The sequence below is a fragment of the Melospiza melodia genome, chromosome 2 (assembly GCF_035770615.1).
Source record: "Melospiza melodia melodia isolate bMelMel2 chromosome 2, bMelMel2.pri, whole genome shotgun sequence".
NCBI classification, from domain to species: Eukaryota; Metazoa; Chordata; class Aves; order Passeriformes; family Passerellidae; genus Melospiza; species Melospiza melodia.
Window position 1 is genome coordinate 136,975,095 of NC_086195.1, and position 23,215 is coordinate 136,998,309.

The 23,215-nt window shown below is 37.2% G+C and overlaps 1 long non-coding RNA gene across 1 annotated transcript; it reads right to left on the reverse strand.

Annotated features, from left to right (window-relative positions):
- Positions 1–1,802: 1,802 nt before the first annotated feature.
- Positions 1,803–20,337, reverse strand: LOC134415253 (uncharacterized). The gene is made up of 3 exons (XR_010026983.1): positions 20,258–20,337; positions 19,869–19,927; positions 1,803–1,901 (listed from the first exon to the last, which is right to left on the reverse strand). It is a non-coding gene; the product is annotated as an uncharacterized LOC134415253 (long non-coding RNA).
- Positions 20,338–23,215: the final 2,878 nt, after the last annotated feature.

A 23,215-nucleotide genomic window follows, 5' to 3' on the forward strand; every position in this document is an offset into this window, starting at 1 on the left:
CTTTGGTTTTAGCCAGGTTTCTGGACCTTTTCAAAAATCCTATTTTATTCCGCATTAAAATTGCAGGGTCCTACTTCACAGGAAAATAGATGGATTCAACAAGAAGGGAATTACCTATAAAAGACTATCCTGGAAATAATAGCATGAAAGTGTGATGGTATTATGATTTTATTTTTTTCAAAGAGGCTTTTTCTCAGTGAGGTTTTTGTTTAACTGTAATTTTCATTAAACTTCCTGGTTTTTTTATCCCAATTTAGAAATTTTTTATGTCTAGGACATTCTTTTGCCTTTGCCTGGAGAACTGAAGCGCACTCATACCAGCCAGGACATGGAACTGGGAATAAACTGTGCCACAGAGACATCTTGAAACAATCAGAGAAAACTCCTCCATCACCTCCCCAACACCAAGGGCAGTCTCTCAATTCCCAGCTTTACAGCCACAGCAGACTCCATAAAAAACAAACATCTCACAGTGTCCCAGGCAGGTAACACTGAAACAAGAGAAGCTGGTTTTCTTCCCAGCATCCCCAAATGAAATTCTCATGACTTTCACTCATTTTTTGTTAATCTATTCATCAACACTCATCAAGAATTTGTGTTTTCTGCCAACATAATGGGTTCCTCCCCTAGTGTTTTTTCCTTCTAATGTTCAACAGTAGCACTGGGAAACACAACTACTCACTTTTAACCTCCTGTTTGAGGCTTGGAACACACATATTTAAGTGTGTACTTCTGTGCATTTTTAATGCCTTTTACAGTTTGTTTAGTTCAAACACTTGGACTTTAAAATATTCATTATCCATATTATATATAGATTGCTTCAAGAGTTATGTGGTCTGCTTAGTTTTATTTAAATTTTTAGATTGCACTAGAGAGATGTTTCTATTTTGTTTTGTCCGCTTTCCCTGATTAGTCCCTCAGCAAAGTATTACCACATTGTATTCATTAAAAGTTTACTGAAACACAGAACCTTGACTCATTTTTAAATTAGCTTAGAGAAAACATAGCAGAAGAGTGATTACCAAAATGCAAATCAAGTTCCATCCAAAAAATGTAGGGTTTTGGTCACAATACATCATCTAAACTAAACACTTATTCAGAGAAAGGCTGATACTTCTACCTGCATAGGTTTGGGCAAACTGTTTATGCAACAAAATTCACCTGATAAGAACAAAACTCTTGCTATGATCACAGAGACAGAAGTAGTGAATATATTTGAAAGATTACTTTAAAGCCAAGGACATAACATTTATCAGATTTACCAAGTTTTGACTTCTTCCCAGCTTTGATTTTGTTGCCTGATTTGTTTATTTCTGACCTGATTAGGATGGTTCCATCCTCCTCACAGACACCTTTCTTCCTGCATTGCTGATGACTATGACAAGTAATCCCTTCTGTATTATTTTTATTCCTGGTTTTTAAGAAAGCAAATATAAATAAGCTCAATGATCCATTTAAATTTCTGACATAATCCCAGATATGCTTCTACTGGAATCGTAGTTAACTTTATCCTTTAAAACCTACATGGGACAATAACATCAGGATATTTTTTTCCAAAAATACTGTAAAACAGAGCATCACCAAACAAACTCTAACAGTTCCTCCTGGCATGGTGTTTAGTGGGATTTCTTTTTCTAAGGCAGTTAAAGGGCCTTGAGGAACCCTTGCAAAGCTCTTTTCACCTGATTCACCCTTTAACCTCTGTCCTGTATGCTCATAGCAATCCAAAATAATTCAGAATCCCTCAAACACTACACAGAGCATGAAGAAGTACAGCAATTTTGGTCATGATCACAAGCTTACCAGCCTGTCCCCTTCTTCCCTCTGTCAGCAGGGGCCCAGAGCAGTGTCCATTCCTCTCTGAGCACCCAGAATATCCACTGGAAAAGGCAAGTCAGGGACTGCAAATGAAGGGACACATGGCAGAGAGGGTTAGGCACAGGAAAGATACCAATGCTGGATGTGGGACACAAAGAGCCCATATCTCAACACATTCCTACATCTGGCAGGCAATTTCAAGCCACAGTTTTGACCCAAAAGACCCCCTACAAAAACACAACCCCTTCTTTTGAAACCAAGCGATACATCTCTGATTTTTACCTCATAGCAGATTCAGAGGTAAAACTCTGGACTAATGTCCCCTACCCCTTCCTTGAAAAATAGACTCTATTTTTACCAGAAGAAAAAAAAAACTCTCTAATATAGAATAATGATGCATAAAGTAAGAAAGAGTATTTTTTCTTAGTGTGTGATACACTAATATTCTTTTAAGATATGTTACAGGAAAAAAAAAATTAAGCAGTTATGTAATATTTTTACTTTTCTTAACACAAACAGACACAGGAGTCCAGACAATGAATTGCCATTTAAAATTTATAAGTAAATGACTGGTTTAGATGCTTTTAAAATACTTTTTTTAAAAATTAATACTAGAAGCAGAAATCCCTTAAGACATCGTGATTATGTAAAAGTTAAATAACTATTTTTAAAAAAAAATATGACTTGCAACTTCCTTTTTTTTTGTTGCTGTTGTTGCTGTCTGTTTGCTTGTGGTTTTGTCTTGTTTTGTTTCTGTGGTTTTTGTTTTTCATTTTTTGGTTGGTTTTGTTTTTTTTTTTTTGAAGTTCCATAAAGTTTCTTTCTGTTGTTGTCTATTTGCCTGTGGGTTGTTTTATTTTTTTAATCAAACGTACAGTTTGATAACATACATTCAGTAAGATAACCATTTGATAAAGCAGTGTGATTTCTTTTTGAGCACCTTATACCAGTATAAATTTTTTGAAATATCAGTACAATTTTTTAATAACTCTCATTCCCAGACTGACTGCTCAGCCCCACAAATTCATTCTCTTTCTATGCACCTTTTTATGTAGTTCAGCTGAATTAGAATCATAGAGAAAATAAAGTTTAGGCTCATTCAGACCTTTTCCTCTCATGGAAAAGGGAACTCAAGATAGAGTCATACTCCAATGTCACAGAATTTTTGATATATAAATCTTTGTGATATTTGTATCACTGTAGCCATGCTGTTTTCATTGAGGGAGGATAGATAGATAGATAGATAGATAGATAGATGATAGATAGATAGATAGATAGATAGATAGATAGATAGATAGATAGATAGATAGATAGATCTCCACCATAGATAACCAGATTCTAGGTAAATTGTTGAGAATTTGGTACTTTTGAATACTTGGAAATTACATTCTTGATGGCACATAGATGTGATGCCACAAATTATTTACGTGCATACAATTAAAATCATGCCTTACAACACTTAAACTCTCTACCTAATCCCCATTAAACTTTTTAAAAATTTTCCCAAGCAGATAAAAGTAAATGATGGATTTGCTGTCCAATAATGGACACTTTCTTTTGATATGAAAAAAGGATAAGTATTAAATCTCATGCAGCCTGAGTGAAATTCACTCCTTTTCTGCAGCATGAGAACACACCATCCCTACAAGACCAGTCTTTCACTCCCCTGTGATTTTTCATTCAACTAAAAGAAATAAATGAAGATCAAAAAAAGGCCAATGTTTTCATAGTTCTGTTCCATTTTACTCCTCTCAGGACCAGACTCAGGGCTCCCTGATACAGTTCTGATTAAATAAGATTGTTTAACTTAACTTTGCTTTAATTTGCCCTCATTTGTAAAACTCCTAGAGGTTTTACATAAATACCACTGAGGAGATGCCACAGTCATGAGCAGAGCCTGCAGATGCACATGTGCAGTTTTAGTTTTACACACAGTGCAGGTCCATATCTAACAGAAAAAATCATGGTTCTACTATTTCAGAGGGAGTCCTGAAAGCTGCCAGCAGTTATAGATCCATTCCAAACCACTAAAAAGGCTTGAAAGGAATCAGGCAACAGGGACTTAAAAATCTCTTATGGCAGTAATAAGTGTAGATTAGCTACTTGCCTTATTTATTGGAAAAGCAGGCAACTTTGTATGCCAGCAGACATAAATTTGACTCAGCCAACTTTCCTCCATCCCTCAAAGAATATTCATTCAGCCAAAGGGACACCATCACTTAAACCTGAATTTTGCCTCTTCTGAAAATACAGATTTTATTTGTTAAAAAAAATCCAAAATAATAGAAATGTTGGAGTGCCTAGGAACTTAAATCACAAAGCTTATGCACAAACTATACACAAATCTCTTAAAATCAGATTCCTGATATAATATTTTATGTATTACAGAAGAGACATTCTGGGTAAAAGTACTGCAGGCCTACAAAGATCAAGGTGGCTCTTAAACTTCATAGAACAGAAACTGCAGGAATATTGCTTCCCTAAAGAAAAGTCAGAGAAACTAAGCTGAGATACCCACAATAAGAGTTGGGGTTATTATGATCCTTCAGTAACATTTAAAAAAAATTAACAATAACAAAACCCCTAAAATTTCTAATAGGACAAGGCTGAGTTACTGGTAAGTGAGCTACATTTCTGTTATCTGAGTTGTCTCTAAGATGAATAACCTTCTGAGATGCAAGACATGGAACTCATGTTTATTTTTCTGTGACTTGAGCACACCGAAATTAGGAATTTTATAAAAAAATCTGATGGGGATGGGAAAGCCAAAGACTGCATACTAGGGTTTGTTAATACATCATCTAATACCCTTTTTTCTGTGATTTTTTGTATCAGAATTCCTAGCTGAATTCAGGCACAGCACCCTTTAGCCCTCACCATACAAGGATATAATTTTTAAGCAAATGATAAATGTTTATAGACTGAAAATGCCTACAACAGACAGGAAAACTGGAAAGCTGAAATTCCTTAGTAGCTTGTGGATGACTACAGTTAAGCATGGCCTTTTCTTAACTACATTTTTTACCATTATCAACACTGTGTTACATCTAATCCATGGGGAATTTACATGGCTGAAATAACATGGATTCAAACCTCCAATATGTGGTATTGAACACTGTACTAGAGGCTATCCCATATTTCTTTTGCTACAACAGCAAAATGCATGCAGTTTGGACATGCTCCTTTGGGAGAGGAAAGGGAAGCCCAAACCAAAATAAGGAGGCATATTCCCTGTTTTATTAGTCAGTGTTCCATATGGCCACATATACTATAAGGTTTCCCTGCTCAGGAATGACACAATCCCTTTCGTTCTAGTTTTATTCAATTTTGACCTCCATTTTAAAATGAAGTAAAGGGAAAATAAAAAACCAAACAAAAAAATGGCAATTAACCAACCAAAAACAAATGAAAAAAAAAAAAACCAAAATATTTTTAAGTAACAGTCCTGTCTTGGTAAAGAAAAATTCATTGTTTTCTGTGATTCACAGAACACTGTGTTATGACCAATATAATTGCCTTGCACTCCAGTTAATGAAGTAGTTAGGCCTTTAGTTGTTTTTACACATGAGCCCTTTTAATAATTTTATTTTACATACTTCATGGGAAAAAGTCATATCACAGACTTAAACACTGCAATTTTTGTGGAGTAGTTTTGCATAGTAATAGAAATCTTTGAAAAAATAGTCATGACTCAAGTAGCTCTTTCTTATAATTTATGTAGGTTTTCGCTAATTGACGGAATGAGGAATTGGTAATTAATTTTTTAAAGATTGAACAGAGACTGAAGAAAACTTAATGAAATAATTTAGGACTCATCATGGTAATGCTGTACCTCTCAACTAGGAAGCAGAAATAATGAACGTGATTCCAGGCAGCTGCCTGAGGGAATGAGCTTTATTAGCCATTGTTTGCTTCACTAGCAGGTGGCCACATCCCTGGTTTTGTTTAGAGCTCTCAGAGTTCCTGCTGATTTAAAAGGCAGGGAATGAAATATAGGCTAGGTCAAGAGGCATGGAGGAGTGGAGAATGGTGCATCAGTGACACGCAGGGCAAGTTCGGTGGAGTCCAAGGATGTCAGGAGTGGCCATGTGTAACACAAATGGTCCCACCATAGGAGCATGAAGACAGCAGCTGTCTGCTGTAGAGACAAATTATTTTCATTGAATAGATTTGGCTGGGTTGCAGCTACTCAGTTACTCTGAGTGGAGTAGAAAAAAATAATAACTCCAACTCACATTTCATCTTCGCCGCTCTCTTTTCATCTCTCGAGCTTCACAACTTTTAAGTTTTGTGCTCGCTTCCAAGCTGTCAGTGATATATTATAAAGTGAATAGCTTGAAGTGTTTGGCTACCTGGGGCCATAAACCCAGCAGGTCATCAGCACAAACTGTTGGGGGACTTTCTGTGGCTTTTGCTGGAATTAAAACAAAACAATCAGGAGAAAAGCGTTATGGGTACAGCAATAACTTATTAGTTCTAACACACATATCCCTGCAGATCACAGCGACCTCAATCTGCTTAAAAAATGGCTTCCTTGGGCTAGCCAATCTTTCTATTAAATAGCTTGGTCTTCCCTGGAGCCAAGATCTGCCTCCTTCTGCATGGCTTATTATAACAGCACAGGCAATATTTTTTTGCTCTGACAATTTTCAAATAAAAATCAGTCCTATAAAGGCTGTGATTGTTTATTTTTCCTTAGGGCATTCAGTTGTTCTGATTAGGGACAGAGCAGAAGAAAAGTTGGATATTAAAACAGCAAAGATGCTGTGAACCTGAGGTGTTAGTTTTAGTTTAATTAACGATAGAGGAAGGTACATAAAAGAAATTAAATCATGCAGCGCGTAAGAAATGCAGACAAGGATACACTATGTGACCTGCCAGTAAAGATCACTGTGATAAACACAAAGGTAGTAGGAAAAACATCCCACGCAATTCCAGAGCAGCAAAATGGGGGGGAAAATGTAGCCCATTTAATTTTCGGCAGTGATATCCAACATGCTCTCTGTGTGGCTTCATTCAAAAGACACATTTTTAGGATATGTGAAGTATCTGTTACTAGCAAAACCAAAAGTACTCTGTAAACATCCCATAAAAATCATCTTCCATAATCACAGAAACATCAAAATGAGTGAATTCATCAAACAAAATACACAATTTTTAGGTACCTTTTTTTGGAGCTTCTGGACTGTAGAGGAAAGGAAGATCTCATATTACTCACATATTGCAAATTGTGGGGACACTTCTCGCCAGACCATCATGGGTACAAGCTCTCACATCTATATGACATCACCTGAACGTCATGGTTAGAATTTTAAGCAGCCTTTGAGGCTGTTAAATAGAAACTCCAAGCTTCTTTCCCAGACTTGGATCACCTCATAGCTGTGCTTACACAACCTTGACTTCAAAAACCTTCCTTCAGTCACAGGAGTTTCCAGTTCCTTTGTATAACTCAATGGGTGAACACCAGCACCGTGCTCTATGCCCCAGTGATAATTACCTCTCATCTGCATGCAGAGTTCAAGCACCTGAGAGCAGAATGTCTGCAGAGGAGCCCTCTGTCCCTGGGAAGGGTCTGCAAGCCTGTCCTGTTACTAACACATTATGTTATGCATATTATCAGGCTTCCTCTTGGATCCCAATATTTTAGGCTAGATTACATAAATGTCAGAATGTCATCCTCCTGCTCATGAATTATTCAGGATAATTTACAGCAAAGCTATTATTAGCACCACTGTGACCTGAAAGTATTTCAGTTTTTGAAAGACCCTAAGTGAATTTACCTATCTTTGGATTAATGTTTCTGTGATTTTCATAAACATCATCATTCACATTTCATGAAAATTTTAAATACCACAGACAGAAAACAAGCCTGTTTTGTACTGGTAGTGTACATAAAACTGTACACAAATTACTAAACTCTCTGGTTTTTAGAACTGTATAACCAGAAGCTTGTTTTGATTTTGCATTGGTCCATGATCTTTTTGTTGCTTTCTGGGAAAAAATATATGTTTGTCTTTAAGAATAATGTTATGCAAGGCATCAATATATGTCCAGGAGCTAATTGAATGCTTTAAAATGCTTCACCTTTGCTAATCCCCAGCACTGTTTGTAATTGCCGTGACTAATCCCAGCCTGTCACTTGGGATTATTTCTGCTTCCTAACAGAGTGAATCCTGAGCATTCAAAGAATATTCTCAACTCATTGGATATTTATATTAACAAAATTATTTAGCTCCATAATTGACCCAAGCTCACAAACCCAGAAAAGCTTTTTTGACTTCAGGGACCAAGCTTTGGATCATTTTCACAGCTGGGTTTAAAAGCATTATTGGGGTGGGGGGAGGAAAGGGACAGAGGGGAAAGCAGCACAGAAAGAGCAGTGGATGCATCTTTTATCAACCTGCTCCACAGGAGCCCAAGACAATCCAAAGCAGCAGAATCTAAATGCTTCTTCCATACTATTACTGAAAAAGGTACAGGAGGAGGAGGGGTGGAGAAGGTTTGGAAGTGTGCAAAAAGATACCCTTAGTACATGCTTAAAGATTCTTCTCCTAGCAGAAAACTCCACAAGCATTTGAGGCCAACTTCAAATTATATGTGAGCAAAGGAAAAGCATCTAGAACATTCCCAGACAAGTGTATGAAATGGCAAAGCAAAGACCTATAAATGAGCTGGTAGCTGTCAACTTAGCTGTTTCAAGTACAAGTCAATAGCCCACCACAAAGCAAAGCACTGTAGATTTTTTTTCCTTTTTAATAGACTTTCTTTCCCATGATTAGTTGCAATTAACAGACTGAAACACAGAAACAATTCATCAGGCTAAGCAACAAAATAAAGATTAATAGACCACCTTTTCCCTCCTCTTTTTTTGCCTTAACCTTTTCTCTGAACATTTTAAAAATATGTGTTTCTGGAATATTAAATCAATTCTATTTATTCATAGAAATAAAGACATTCTCATTCATTTTATAGAACTTCTCATATTGCTTTTACATTCCTTAAGAAAAAAAAATCAACAAAACAAACTAGCACATGAACCACAACCAACTAGCACTGGAAACCACAACCAACTCTACAAAAATAGCTTGAAGCTTTAGCTCTAACAGCAAAAAACACCACAGATGCTGCATATTCATATTCAGTTTACATTTTCAATTATAGGCACACAACTACTGCTGCTGGAACTCATTCTGGATCAAGAAAACAGTTTTTTGTCAAACCCTGCTATTTCAAGCACAGGTATGATTAAGAATCTCTATATTTTTAATTAAGGACTGTTCTGAAAAGCTGGTTCCAGTAATAAGTCTTTTTATGCATGTATATGAATTTCTGAATATTCAATGAAATTGAGAAAAATAATTTTACACTTTAAATAAGCCCCAAACCATAAATGAAGGAGCTTGACTAATAATAAATAAAGAACACTGCCTTGAAAAAATTGAAGAGAAAACCTGAGAAATTCAATTTGATCCAAAGGGCTTCCTGTCATTTGGGCAGGAAAAAGGAGGAGAGAGAAATGCAGAGTGACTGCTATGAGTCATCTTTGCTGTGGTTTAGAGACTGAGCCCTGCATCTGGCTTGCAAGGAAGAAAGGAATTTTGTCAGGGTGGCAGAAAAAACACAGGGCAATATGAAAACAATAGACAGACATAATTTAATAAACTCATATTATTAAATAATTGAAACCCACTCTGTACCTCAGTGTCTCCTTCACTTTACTGCAAATATGCCACAGTTTCAGGTCAGAAGAGGATCTGAGGGACAGCTGCAAATACTACTGGTTATGATGTCTGTAATTTTTCCAGTGTACAGTCATGAATCTGAAAGAGAATAGACTGACCTACCAGACCTTTTTTTTGTATGAGAAATGAAACAGGAAGATTTTGCTACATTTCTGTGAGGAGTCTGATTGGGCTTACACCTGTTACATCCGAAATTTAACATTGGCAGGCTTAGTTATTGCAGTGACAATGAATAGGACTTGCTCAGAGCACTCTTAATACGTGGCAAGAAATGTGTACAGTAAATCAAGCACTCCAGCTTGACAAAAGAACAGTCGGGAACCTACAGTCCTCATACAAATGAACAAGAAAAATAAATTTATGAACAGGAGAGAAATATTCATCTTTGGAGGAGGGCAAATAAACTAGCCCACACAGTATGAACTCGATGAAAATTCTTTATTTAGGGTCAGCCTAAACACAGAATAATTTGGATGTGTTTTGGTAAGTGAAGATTATGCTCCTGATGCAGTCGTAGGTGTCTGCCTGAGTCATGCTAAACCCTCTCTCTCCTAGGACACATCATATGGTAAAATCTATTTCACTAAAAGGAAAAACAATCTCTGTCTCTCTCACTCTGGGGTTCTTGTAAATGTTACAAGCTTTAGAAGGCACCTACATTTGCCTCAGGGTTTCACAGGATTCAGTTTTGCCTGGGCCTGGAAAAATACTCCAGTGAACTGTTCGACCAAAATATTTCAGCTTTGAGTGCTGAAAATTAATCACCTGGCTAAGTACTCGACTAGGTTCAAGTTTTGTGTTTACTGTAAGTATTTGAAGTCATTAAAAACACAGCATGAATGAAAAACAAATATATATGATGTTCAGTAGAGACTTCAGTTCCATGAAAATGTAAAAGCTCAGTGCATAGATAAGATGATTAAAAATGGAAAAGACAGCTTGAGCCTAAATACATATGGTAACTACACAGCAGTCACTGACAATGCTGCATCTATTTTACAGAACATTTAAATCAGCAAAAAGACAAGATACATTATTTAAATTAGTCTCTATCAAAAAACGTATCTTGAAATTTCTATGGAAAAATAATATCAGCTGGGGTATACTTTAAAGATTGTAATTGGACTTTATCCAGAAAAGGGTAAATAAATTGAAATATGTTTTATATCATTATGCGTATTCTTTTGTGATAAAAATAGTTTTATATTTTTTAGCAGTTCAAAAAACTGTGCAACAAGGGAATAATAATAAAGGAAAAGAAGCAATCAAAATGAGAAAGGGGGAGATTTCTTGTATCCCTCTGCAAAAGAAGTAACAAATTACTTCTGTGAATAATTTCAAAGACTTTAATAAGCTGCATGCATCTCCCAGATGGCTCTCAGAAAGAAATATTAAAGAATTGTCTGAAACACTTGCAGAAAACATAGAAGACTTCACTTTTTTTTAATCTCAAACATAAAAATGTGTGAACTACAATATTTACTGACACAGTTTTATCAGATAACCCTGTTAGAGAATCCTACAATAGCATATCAAGAGTCTATAGTCCATGAAATTTCCTCAGTAAACTGAAGATCCTTTCCAACATGTATATTCCTTCATACACTGTTCAACAAGAACAGTTTCTTAACAAGTTTTTAAGGATTTTGAGCAGGGCAGGATTTAATAGCTGTAAACCAGATGCAATCTACCTTCACCCATTTCAAAATCACTTACAAAAAGGGCCAATTTCACTGCTGTATGACAGTAGTACTCTGTCTTGCAAGAGAGCAAAAACCTCTCTTTCATATATTGAACATACACAAGCGAATGAAGAACTGAATCTCAGACGTGTTTAAAATCACGTTGGCCATGAGTTTTTTAACTTCAGCATTTATAACTCAAAAGAGAGATAAATGTATATGATAATTTACAGACATGTATTTAAATTATTTATAAACATTTATAAATGTTTCATAAAGCACGTGGAAGTACGTTTTATACGCAGACACAAACACCTTGCATCTCTAGATATTCTTTGTCTTTGATTGAGAGAGGCAAAAGATTTTTAATTTTGCTATTTTCTTTTGCATTAAAAAGTTATTTCAGTGCAGAAAATAGTCTTCCCAAAGGCCACTAGATCAGGACTTGTGTCTTCAATCTGGACTGAAAGTCATTTCTAAAATTGTTTCAGAGCAGATGATCAGTTCAAGCAGAAGGCAGGCTGCTATAGATTGCACTAGGATGAGACCAAAGATGACATTTAATGACTTGAAACATTTATTAGGAATGGAAGTGGATTTGATTTTTTCTTTTAAAGTGATTTCTTTTTAAAGTGTCTGGGTCACCAGGAGGCAGGAGAGGGCAGGAAGGCACCTGTGTCTGAGCACCATTCATGGGGAAAGACACAGACAGAGGTACCAAGGAGGGTGACAGAAAAAACAGTTGTTCAGTTGGGGTAGATTCTGGTCCTATCATTTTTTGTCTTCTGATTCTGCCAGTAGTCAACAAAAGAGGCTTATTTTCTTCGCTCATATATGGTCTTAAGAATGTAAAATCAGTTATCTGCATCAAAAACATTTCTAAAACTACAGCTATACCAGCATAACTTTACATTTCCTTGTGTTTTTTCCTTCTTTTCTCTCCTTTCTTTCTTTCCATCTAAACATAAACACAAAACTCCCAAAGCATCCATATAAATAGCACACACAAATGCACTTGGGTGCTCATTCATTACTCACCCTGTGTCTCATTTTCTCACCTCAATAGGAGATATGATAGTCTCTGAGATAGCAGCCTGTGCTCTCTTCTCTTTTTGGATGCCTCTGATGTGTGTGCACCCATACACAAAGGAATGGCAGAGCTGCTAAAGATTTGTTTTCAACTATTATAAAATCTGAATTAAAAGCTGTGCTAAATGAATTGCTGAGTGCTATCCACATGAGGATGCATTTTTTACAATTACCCTGCTCTTGAACTTTTTCATGCCAGCATGGTAGTGAAGCATTGCTTCTTGTGGGGAAACCAATACTTTTTCGAAATGTCCATTTTTACAGGACATGGAATATGCTATTAGGTTACTCGAGGGATTAATAAACTTCAGAATTACTTGCTTTGTCTACAGTGAAGTGGCATAATGACTTCACTGCTCCATTTTTTTCTTCCTGTAAGGAGGGACATTAGAAAACACACTGGAGAGAAATGAATACATGCCCTAAGCCCCTAACCAGCACTTACAATGTACCTGAGAGCATATTAGGAAAATAAAAAGAATCTTCAATTTACTGACTGAAAACGATTTTTTCCCCCTTGTCTCTGTGGACTTCAAAACTGAGTCTTGAGGAGCTTAAATTACATTTTACATGCAAAGCTTAAAACCTAATTTACCATATTCCTCTCAGCCAGCAGATAAAGTCTATAGCACAGTGGTAGATAGCAGTTTCCAAGGGCAATACCTATGCCCAAAGCTTTCAAAAGCTATAACATGGAGGATACAATAGAGAAGGTGATACACATCAGACTACTTGTCCCTGGACCCTTTCCTTTCAGCTTCAGGCTAGCTATGTATCTGACTAATCTGAAATCCTCTCATCCCCTCGAGAGTGTCACAGGCACTAACATATGTGGATTGCTGCAACCTCCTTTCTCTGCCAGTGCCACAGTTATCTCAGTTCAGGGACTCTGAAAGAATCACAGAGGGGACAGATAACTATATTTAAGCCTTAAGAATTGCCATCTTTGTGAGGGCTAGCCTCACTTTCCCATCACAGATAAAAGGTGCGTGGCAGCTTCTTCTGAGACAAACAAAATTGCAAGGACCATTTTCTGCTATTCCAAAAAGCTGGAATAGCAGGAAAAAAAATGCACAGAGATGTCTTATAAAAGCACAAAAGTATTGAAAGCATAGATAACTTCCTGAAGCTGGCAGCTGTAGTTCAGTGGAGACGTGCCAGCCTACTCCAGCTGAGCATCAGGCCTGCGCTCTTCACAAACAGAAATAAACATTTTATTAAATCAAACCTCCTCCTTGCTGTGCTTTTACATCTAAGAACTTTTCCCAGCAGGCAACACCCTGCTAATGCTGCATAAAGCATTTTAGAGACACATTTCCTGGGAAGTTGTTGCCTGAGAGGGGAATCTTCTCTCCCTGGTCTCTCATCACTCTAAGCACCTGGTGCCACTGCACCAAGCACCTTGTGCTTTATATTTCTCTGCTTCCTGGTGTATTATTTGTGTCACCTCCATCACTGGTGTAGGCCTTAACTATCTTTCTAACAGTAAACAATCAAAGGGCATGGACCTTTTAAACAGCATTAAAATTAATGCTGTGAAAATTAAATTCATTCCTATTTCCACCTTTTGAGTAGCAGCCTGCCAAGAAATCACCATGCTGACACGTTTCAGCTTTCCTGAGGGTGGCCAACCTCCTTCTGAAGTTTAGTTTCCAGCCCATATACAATCTGTCCAATACTTTGATCCATCACAAAAAGCATGACAGCACAACAAGGTGTCCCTCTCAGCTGTAATTCCAGAGTATTTTGCTTAATCAGGAGATCCTCAGTACCTGTCAGGCCAAAGTCAGGGCAGGATGCTCTGACAAAGGTCATCTTTTTCTCTCTTCCTGCTTGATTTTAGCACAGGAGACAGTCTCACGTTACTAGAAGTGCTGCATGGGCAGAGAGATAATAAAGCTTGCTATGGATTCTGGAATTCCATTCGGGTTTCAAGTAACAGGCTTGCCAAAAGTGGTTCACCTTATTTTTTAAATATTTTATGGCTGCATAAAAAGTGCCAGATGCTGCTGCTCAGGAACTGGACTTACAGCTAGCCACTCAATCAGCAGAAAAAGGAAATTGAAACAACTTTTATTTAGCAGCTGCCAATATAAAGGGAGAAGTCTAAACAGAACAGCTATGCTCATGATACAGTTTGGGTTTAAAGCCACAGCTAAAGTGACACAGAATATTTTCCATTCAATTTGAGGTGGCAGGTACTGTATTTTACATACCACAGACTTATTTTCTAGTCAAGACAACTTTTTCCTAGTTTCAGTGGAAGAGATGCTTGACCACGTGTTCTCAAAATTGATGTGTCCCACTAAAGAAACAGGCTCATTATCTATCATGCAGAAGATATGCCATATTAGAAGTAAACTTGGAAGAGAAAGATAATGTGAAGAGAGACAAAATAATGAGTGGCAAAGAGAAGACAGTAAATTTAATTTTTCTGGATTTTGCTAAACACTTGATATGGTGCCCCACAAAAATTTATTTGCAAGAAATTAATTCAATATTCACTCAGAAAAAAAGTATTGTCACATTAATGAAAATCTGTCTAAATTTTTCTAAGATGTGCAATGATAAATGAGAACCTCTTGAAGATTGAGGGGGAGGACAGAATTATTTGGGGGTACTACAGGTTTTGGTGTTTGCTTTCACACATTGACAAATAAAAGAAAAAAAAAAAAATTTGGTCTTCAGTTCTGAAAGGTATTGCATTGCAACAACATTATTGTTGGGAAGCGTGACAAGAGGGTTACTCTAAACATATGGTTGAAAGAAAGCTAAAATTTATTTTCAAAAACATGCATGAGATGGTTATGTGAACGATAACATTAAATGCAGTTTTTAGGTGATAGCTTGGATAGAACAATTTCACCTGAACTAGATCTGGGAGAGTAGGTATGGTATAGAATTGGAATACTGGCAGCTAGATATGGGGAAGAAAAAATTCTTTAATTTCTGAAGAAAGTTTAGGTTACCAAAGCCCAACAGGGAGAGAGGAGGGGGAGGATGAGGACTGAGTACCCATTTGAGAGACCTCAGACATTATAAAGCTTATTGAAAAGAATTACTGGGACTAGATAAAACTATTAAAAAAAATTTTGTCAGAAAGATATATAATGAAAAGCAGAAATTACATCATTTGCAATGAGACATAGTCCCTTTAAAAAAAAAAAAAACAAAAAAGGCATTAAAAGCTTTTCTCTACGAAATTCCTCCTCTGAACAGATTTGTACAGTGAAAGCACAAAAGCCAGTGGAGTTATTGTAGTTATGCTGGGACTCAATCCAGCAGGTAAGGAATATTGCAATATTGGTAGCTACAGCTCAACTAGGGAGAAGCAGGAAGAAACTCAGAGCATTTAAGAATCCACAGGAAATATCACAGAATCACAGAATTTTCAAGACTGGAAGAGACCTATAAGATCATCTAGTCCAGCCGATGTTCTAACTGTTCAGCTAGATCATGGCAGCAAGTGCCACATCCAGTCTTTTTTTGAATTCTTCAAGGGATGATGCCTCCACCACCTCACTGGGTAAATGATTCCAGTTTCTGACCACTCTTTCTGTGAAGTATTTCCTTCTTACTTCTAACTTACATCTAGCTTGACGCAACTTGAGACTGTGTCCTCTTGTTCTATCCGTTGTCGCCCGGAGAAAGAGGCCGACCCCCAGCTCACCACAGCCACCCTTCAGGAAGTTGTAGAGAGTGATGAGGTCACCCCTTAGTCTCCTTTTCTCCAGGCTGAACAACCCCAGCTCCCTCAGTCGCTCTTCATATGGCTTGTGTTCCAAGCCCTTTATTAATTTCGTTGCTCTCCTCTGGACACGCTCAAGTAATTCAACGTCCCTCCTGAAGTGAGGGGCCCAGAACTGGATGCAATACTCCAAGTGAGGCCTCACCAGTGCCGAGTACAGGGGAAGAATGACCTCTCTGCTCCTGCTGGCCACTCCATTTCTGATACTGGCCAGGATGGCATTGGCCCTCTTGGCCACCTGGGCACACTGCTGGCTCATATTCAATCGACTGTCAACCAGCACCCCCAGGTCCCTTTCCACCTGGGCACTATCCAGCCACTCCATCCCCAGCTTGTATCGGTGCAGGGGGTTATTGTGGCCGAAGTGCAATACTCGGCACTTGGACTTATTGAAGCTCATCCCGTTTGATTCTGTCCATATGTCCAGCCTTTCCAAGTCTCTCTGAAGAACCCTACACCCCTCTAATTGATCTACACTCATTCCCAATTTGGTATCGTCAGCGAAACTACTAATAAAAGACTCTAAGCCCTCATCCATATTGTCAATAAAAATATTGAACAAAGCTGGTCCCAACACAGACCCCTGAGGGACACCATATAGACAAATATAGAGAACAAACTGCAATAACTTCTGTAGTTTATTTCAAACTCCCAAAGAGCACGTAACGCCGAATAACAACCTAAAGTACCTTTACAATACCAGCTAACTGAAATGAAGAAGTCTCATCCAAAATATCAGACTTTCTTAGATGAAAATGAAATTTGTTTTGACTGAGTAATAAAGTCTGAACCAAACAGTGATCTATTTCCAAATATTTTGAAGACATTTTTGGATATAGTGTCAATTTCAGTGACTGTCTTTCAAACCTGAAATACACGTAAAAAAATATACTCGTGACCTTAACTATACTTAAAGATCTAGCAATCACCAACTCCAGTGTTGTCAGAACTGATAAAATACCTGCCTCTATATGTCACTTACACTGTAATATATTCTATTGCAAGGCTAAGATAGAAATAATGAACCTGTTTTCATTAAATTCAAAAGGACGTGCGGCTTCTTTTACCTGGGAGGTTTATTAGTCTAAAATTCAATGCAACTAAAAGATATACATATTCCTTAATTATCCAGCCATACAGCTGTTTGCCAATTCATTACTATTGAAAACAAAATGGCTGGAAATCTATCTGCAGTTATATATATTATAAGGAATATTATATGCAGCTACAGTTTAGACCTCATTCCCTAGGCATAGTATCCCTAAGGTATCACCTGGTGAAATGGATGGATAACATCCTACGAAGTTCATAGATCCTACAAGCTCAAAAAGATAACTGAAGACTCTGTGGTAGCCCCCAGAAACTCAACATTCAGAGTAAGCACAAATGGGACGTAAATACACCAAGAAAATGTTGCATTTAAAAAAAAAACATAATAAAATCCCCATCTTTTATCATTGTTTCGGTGACTGCCTGGAGACATCAGGGGCCTAAACCTGAGGTAAACCACTCCATTGTTTTTGAACATCTCATTATGGCACTGTTAGAAATGCCACTGCGAACACAAGTGCAAAGATAAAAGGCAAGTCTCAAAAGAATTTTAAAAATTACTGATAAAGACAATTATGTTTGCTTTTTTTGGGTTTTCTGTTTGCTTTTTTGAGTTTTTTTTTTTTTTTCTTAATATTCCTTCCTTTCCTGTTCACTCCTACTTGGCAGCTGTACCCATTTGTTCCTTCACATGTACACCCCCAACCCCAGTACCTGCAGTGGGATGTTCATGTGAATATCTGAAGCCTTAGTTTTGAAGACTTTTTATTTTGGTAAGTGAAAAAAGGAGCTTTCTGTAGCTTTTCCTCTCAGGAAGAAACCCCAGTAGAGATCTAATGCCAATACACTTGGGCAACTTTACAGTGATATTATTTAAGAAGAGAGATCAAAAGCTAATAACCTCTCTAGCTTGGCAAGAGCTTCCAAATTATTGCCTTCTAGACAATTTATCCAGAGAACTGCTGCTACATTGTCCTGGTGGAGAAGAAACCAGCAGTTGGTCTTTGCAGCAAAGAAAGCCTTTTAAGCTCCTACTAGCAATTTTGTACAGAAGAAATGATTAAGGAAAAGTCACCTCCAGGCACAAAAAAAAAAAATCCTCACAGTAAACCAGATGGGATAAAATTAGAATCTGTTATCAAGTCTGAAAAGCTCAATGTTAATGCTGTAATTGCAGAGCTGAGAACTGCTGTGGAAGGAATTAATACAGCTGCTTTGAATTAAAAATGGTCAAGGACTACACCATGTGGAAATGCAAAGGCTTAAAAAAATTAGCCCCTCCATAAGAGGAAACAAACTGCAGCATTTCACCTGATGTAATCAGTAACTCATTTGATATACAGCAATATTAAACTAGTAAAATGGAATGAGTCCAGAGAAGATCGAAGCAGTGGCTTCCATCACTTCTTCACCCTCTACCTTGCAGCAGTTCCAGGACTAGATCCTGCATTTCAAGCTACACCTCTCAAAAGCAAATCCAATATAATGGGCACAGCCACTGCCAGGGTTTAGAGTGTTAAATGATGGATTACACACACATTACACACACAGAGTGGGATGCAGCAGTCGGATTTGCATGGACATTTGCAAGGAGCATTGTGGATGTGACTGATGGTGCCTCCTGCCTGTGCCTGGGCAGGTGCTGCCCTTCAGACTCTCCTGACACAGTGCTGACTCTGGATTTTGCAAAGCCCAGTGCTTTTGCCCTCCAGGGCTAAGTGCAACCATTCCCAGGACCCAGAATTTCAGTCTGCACCAAGTGAAAGTGCTCTGCTTACAAAGCAACTCGGCTGAAAAGAGAGATCTCTGGATTTATCAATAAAGACAGACAGTTAGAAGCATTGTATATTAGAATTATTTAATGAAAAAAATATCTTAAAATAGCCTAAAATTGTTCTAAGGTCTCCTGAGTTAGGTACCTTTCTAAGAATCTGTATCCACATGCAAATCACAATGCAATCTGTAACAACAATTTCTAGATAACCATACTGCTTCTAAGATTTTCTATAAGATTTTCTATAAGATTTTCTATTCTTTTTTTTTTTTTTTGTTAGTTGTTTTTTTGTTGTTGTTGTTTATTTGGGGTTTTTATTTGTTTTGTTTTTTTTGTTTTGTTTTTCTGGGGGGAGGGCCCTTTTTTGGTTTTATTTGGGATGTTTTTGTTGCTGCTATTGATTTTTACTTTTTTGTTCCCCAGGATGCCTTGTAGGATTTGGTGGGGTTTTTTACTGCAGAGTTTATTCATACTTGGAAATGGTAATTTGACAGCAAAATATTTTGGCTGACATTATTTCAAGTTCTACTCTGCTGCCATTGAAGGCATTTAACAGAGCATTACCTGGCCCTATGGTTCTAGTCCATCAAAACACAAACTATATATGTTATTTGAAACAAAAAGGTCGGTTGTTTGGCAGTAGGTTTTGAAGCAGAAAAAAAAAAAAATCTTACAAAGATCAATAAACTATGAAACATCTCTATAGAGAAAGGTATTTTTCTCTTCCACTTGATGCAAGTGTAGTCATTATCCATCTGAGACTATTCCACTGAGTCATATTCTACTGAGACTATTTATTTTTTCAAGTATCTAGCTACTTGATGAGCTGCATTTTTGTTTTAAAACCTCTCTGGGTAGAAGAGGTAAAATCCTGTCATCTCAGAGACACTGCTTTTGGCTGAAGTTGCAGACCAAAAAAAAATAAAAAAATAATACCAACCCAAAAATAAAACCATGCTACTTACAGGATGGAGGTGACCCGGGTCTCATGCCTAAAGATGCCTGCTTAATCTTTTGGAACATCCTGTGGAAAAGATCAATTTTCAATTGACAGGAACATTCAGTGTTGCAAACCTCCCTGCTGGCATACAAAACTGAGGTCATTTATTAAAAGCCATATAATAAATGGCAGGGAAGATCCTTGCAGTTTCATGGATACATACCAAAAAAATCTAGCTAATCAAAGGCTGCAAATTAACAGCATGTTAAAGCAGGCTGGTTTAGTGTCTGTGGTTACTGATGAGTCACCAGATGCTCAAGATCAATAGATGTTTTACATATTTAAATTATTCTTCTGGGTTTATAACTTAATTACTCTTGTGAACTTCAGGTAGCTTTGGCAGACATAGTTTACCTTGAGTTTTACTGTTGCTTCATTAGCTAAACAAGGTGCCAGCATGCTGATGTAGAGCCATGCTTTTATTTCCAGCTGCTCATCTGAGGGCTGGAAAATCATACACAGAGATTCCAGTGTGTCTCCCACAACACAAAGTTAGGCTTGATCTTCTGGTAAATACAGGAAATCTGTTAAACAAAGAAAATTATTTTAAAATTTTACATTAATTTTCAGGAATAATATTTTTAGTTTTGTGGACACTGGCAGAACCTATAAAGAAAAGTTGGAGAAAATATTAAGTGTCTGATTCAACAAGAGGGGGGGACAAAGAACTAATTGTGACAACGGTACTTGCATTTAGGGAGTGATTAAATTGCATGGATGGCAATAGAAAGAGAAGATTCTGCTTTCCTTTTAAAGAAAGTCTAATTAATGGGTGTCCAATCAATCTGTCAAATTACAGGCCTCTCCTTGCAACCCACTCTCTGGAAGTGAATAATTCCTTAGGCTGCTGTTGGAGATGTTCTTGGTCAAGTTTAAGAAACCCTGGTTCTGCCACCTTCTGCTCTTGCTCTGCTATCACAACCTTTACTTTCACCCTATTCCAGTTCTGCCTCCTCCAAACATTTTGTTGCCAAAGGAGTGGAACATGATTTATCTCAGTAATGAGGTAACAAAAAACTTGCTTTGTACTTTTTAAAGTCTGGAGTAAGTCACATGGGAACATCGATGAAATACAGGTTACAAGCAGCTAACGCGATGGAGAGAATTTACTCCTCACAAAACTGTGTACACAACAATAAATCCAGATAGAACAGGCTGATTTGTTAAACAGCCACAACCAATAATACATAACATCAATCTTAAAAATTCTTTTCATAATTATATTGCACTATAAATTACTGGAAATAAGGATTTAGAATTGGGAGAAAAGATGCTCAAGGAAATAAATCAGATCAAGGATGGTAAGAAAGAAAAGCCTTAAAAAAAGACTTAGCTACTCTGGGTTAAAATACATTTCTCTGTATCTGTGCACTTTGCAATAAACACTTTAAAATGATTGATGGGGAGGGATGTTCTATCAACACCTAAAATACTTAAAATTCATAATAATTCAGTCAATCCAGAATGTGAGAAGGACTCATGTGACATCAGCACTGCTGGTAGTTTTCCCCCATTCTCATCCACTTTTTTATAAATATAGTCTCATTCATTTTTTTATAAATATAGTCTATTTATGTATTTTCGCATACTACGAATATTCATTTTTCATTCCATATTATTAGTTGTGCCTAATTCCTGCTGCAGTCAGCATTCTCCTTCAGCTGAAACATGACATGAGATTCTATATACGTGGATTTCAGAGTTCTTTTTGTGAGGAGGTTTTTCTGTTAATAAATGACACCGATTTTTGCATGTCCTATTTCTTCTAGGTAATTTTTTTAAGCATTCTCTTTACTCTGGATTTGCTGTCATCACAGTGTGGATAACGGACTGAAAATCAGTAACACTTTATCTTTTTTGGAGCTTTTTTAGTTCAATCTTTTTTTTTATTCTGGTCCCAGGTTATTACGTTACCCAAGAGTTTTGATATATATCACAAAGTAATTTATTTTAAGTGCATAGAGATTCACAAACCAGGGCCTTTTCTGATTTAGTGGTTTCAGTGGTGATTGCTAACTAATAGCTTTAACATTCCTTTAGTTGTGCCATCTGATGACTACAAAAAAATCCTTCAAAATATTCATTAAGCAAGCCACACAATACACCTGTGAAGTAGATTTTTATCACTCATTGGCAGATGGGGAAACAAAGACACAGAAAGGTTCAATGCCTTATCAAAGAGCCCAGAGGGGGCCTGTTGCAGAGCTGCTAAACAAAAAATTGGAACCCAGATACACCAACATTTGGTGCTTCACATTATTGTTATTATTTTGCTTTACATTTCAGGTCTTCCAAGTCTCAGACCACAATCCCACAGTAACTCAAAACACTTCTACCAGCCTTTCCACTGTCTTCTTTCTGTAGACAACACCCTGTTTGTCATCCAGCCGTGTGTGACTCCTGACTGCCCAAGATTCTCACGTCCTGTTGGGACACTTTAGAATCCTCTTTCCTATCTTGCCTTCACAGGTAGAGTTCTTGTCTGAAGTTTCACCAAGTATCAATATCTGCAATCCTTTGCCTTTGGTCTTGACAAAGGCAATCTCACATAATCAATATTTCTCCAGAAAACATTGGTCAAGAGATCGTTTCTGTAAACCCTCTGCTTTGTCTTTGTCACCTACTCAATGGTTTCCATTTGTTTTATGTTACAAACATAAGCCCTTGTCTTCATTTTTGAAGTCCCTTATAGCTTATTCCTGCATTATCTCTATCAGTCATTGGATAAAAAAAGATCAAATCCCACCTCTGATGAGCCCCTGAAAAGGTTGCAGGATGGAAAAAATAGTGTCTAAACCATTAACTTGCTAATACAGCTGGCATTCACAAGAAAGAAAGGAAAATATTAGAGTGATGATGATTACTGACTAAAATCCTCATCATCAAATCAACGTTACTAAAATCAACATTACTAACAGCTTTTAGCTAGTAATGTTATCCTCCAAATATAAATGATAATTGATTTTAACACTCCTATAATCACAAGTTTCTCCTATAATCACAGTTTTGAAGCAGATTTCAAGGCCATAAACCCCTCTTACTTGTATGCTTGCAATCTGTCTATAAAGGTAACTTATCTACTCTGGAGCAAAAGTAATAACACAATTGAGGACAGAGAGAATAGGAAGAAAGAACTTCTCTGCAAAGGAAACAAGCTATCAGTACTGGAGAATGGGCGGCAGCAGCATCCATAATAACTTAAAAAATGAGGGAGAAATCAGCAACAAGCAGGAGCAAGGGCCCAGGAATTACACAGAGCAAGAAGCTTTGGTTTGGAGAGCAGGACCCAAGGTGTGTGAGGGGATCAGACTG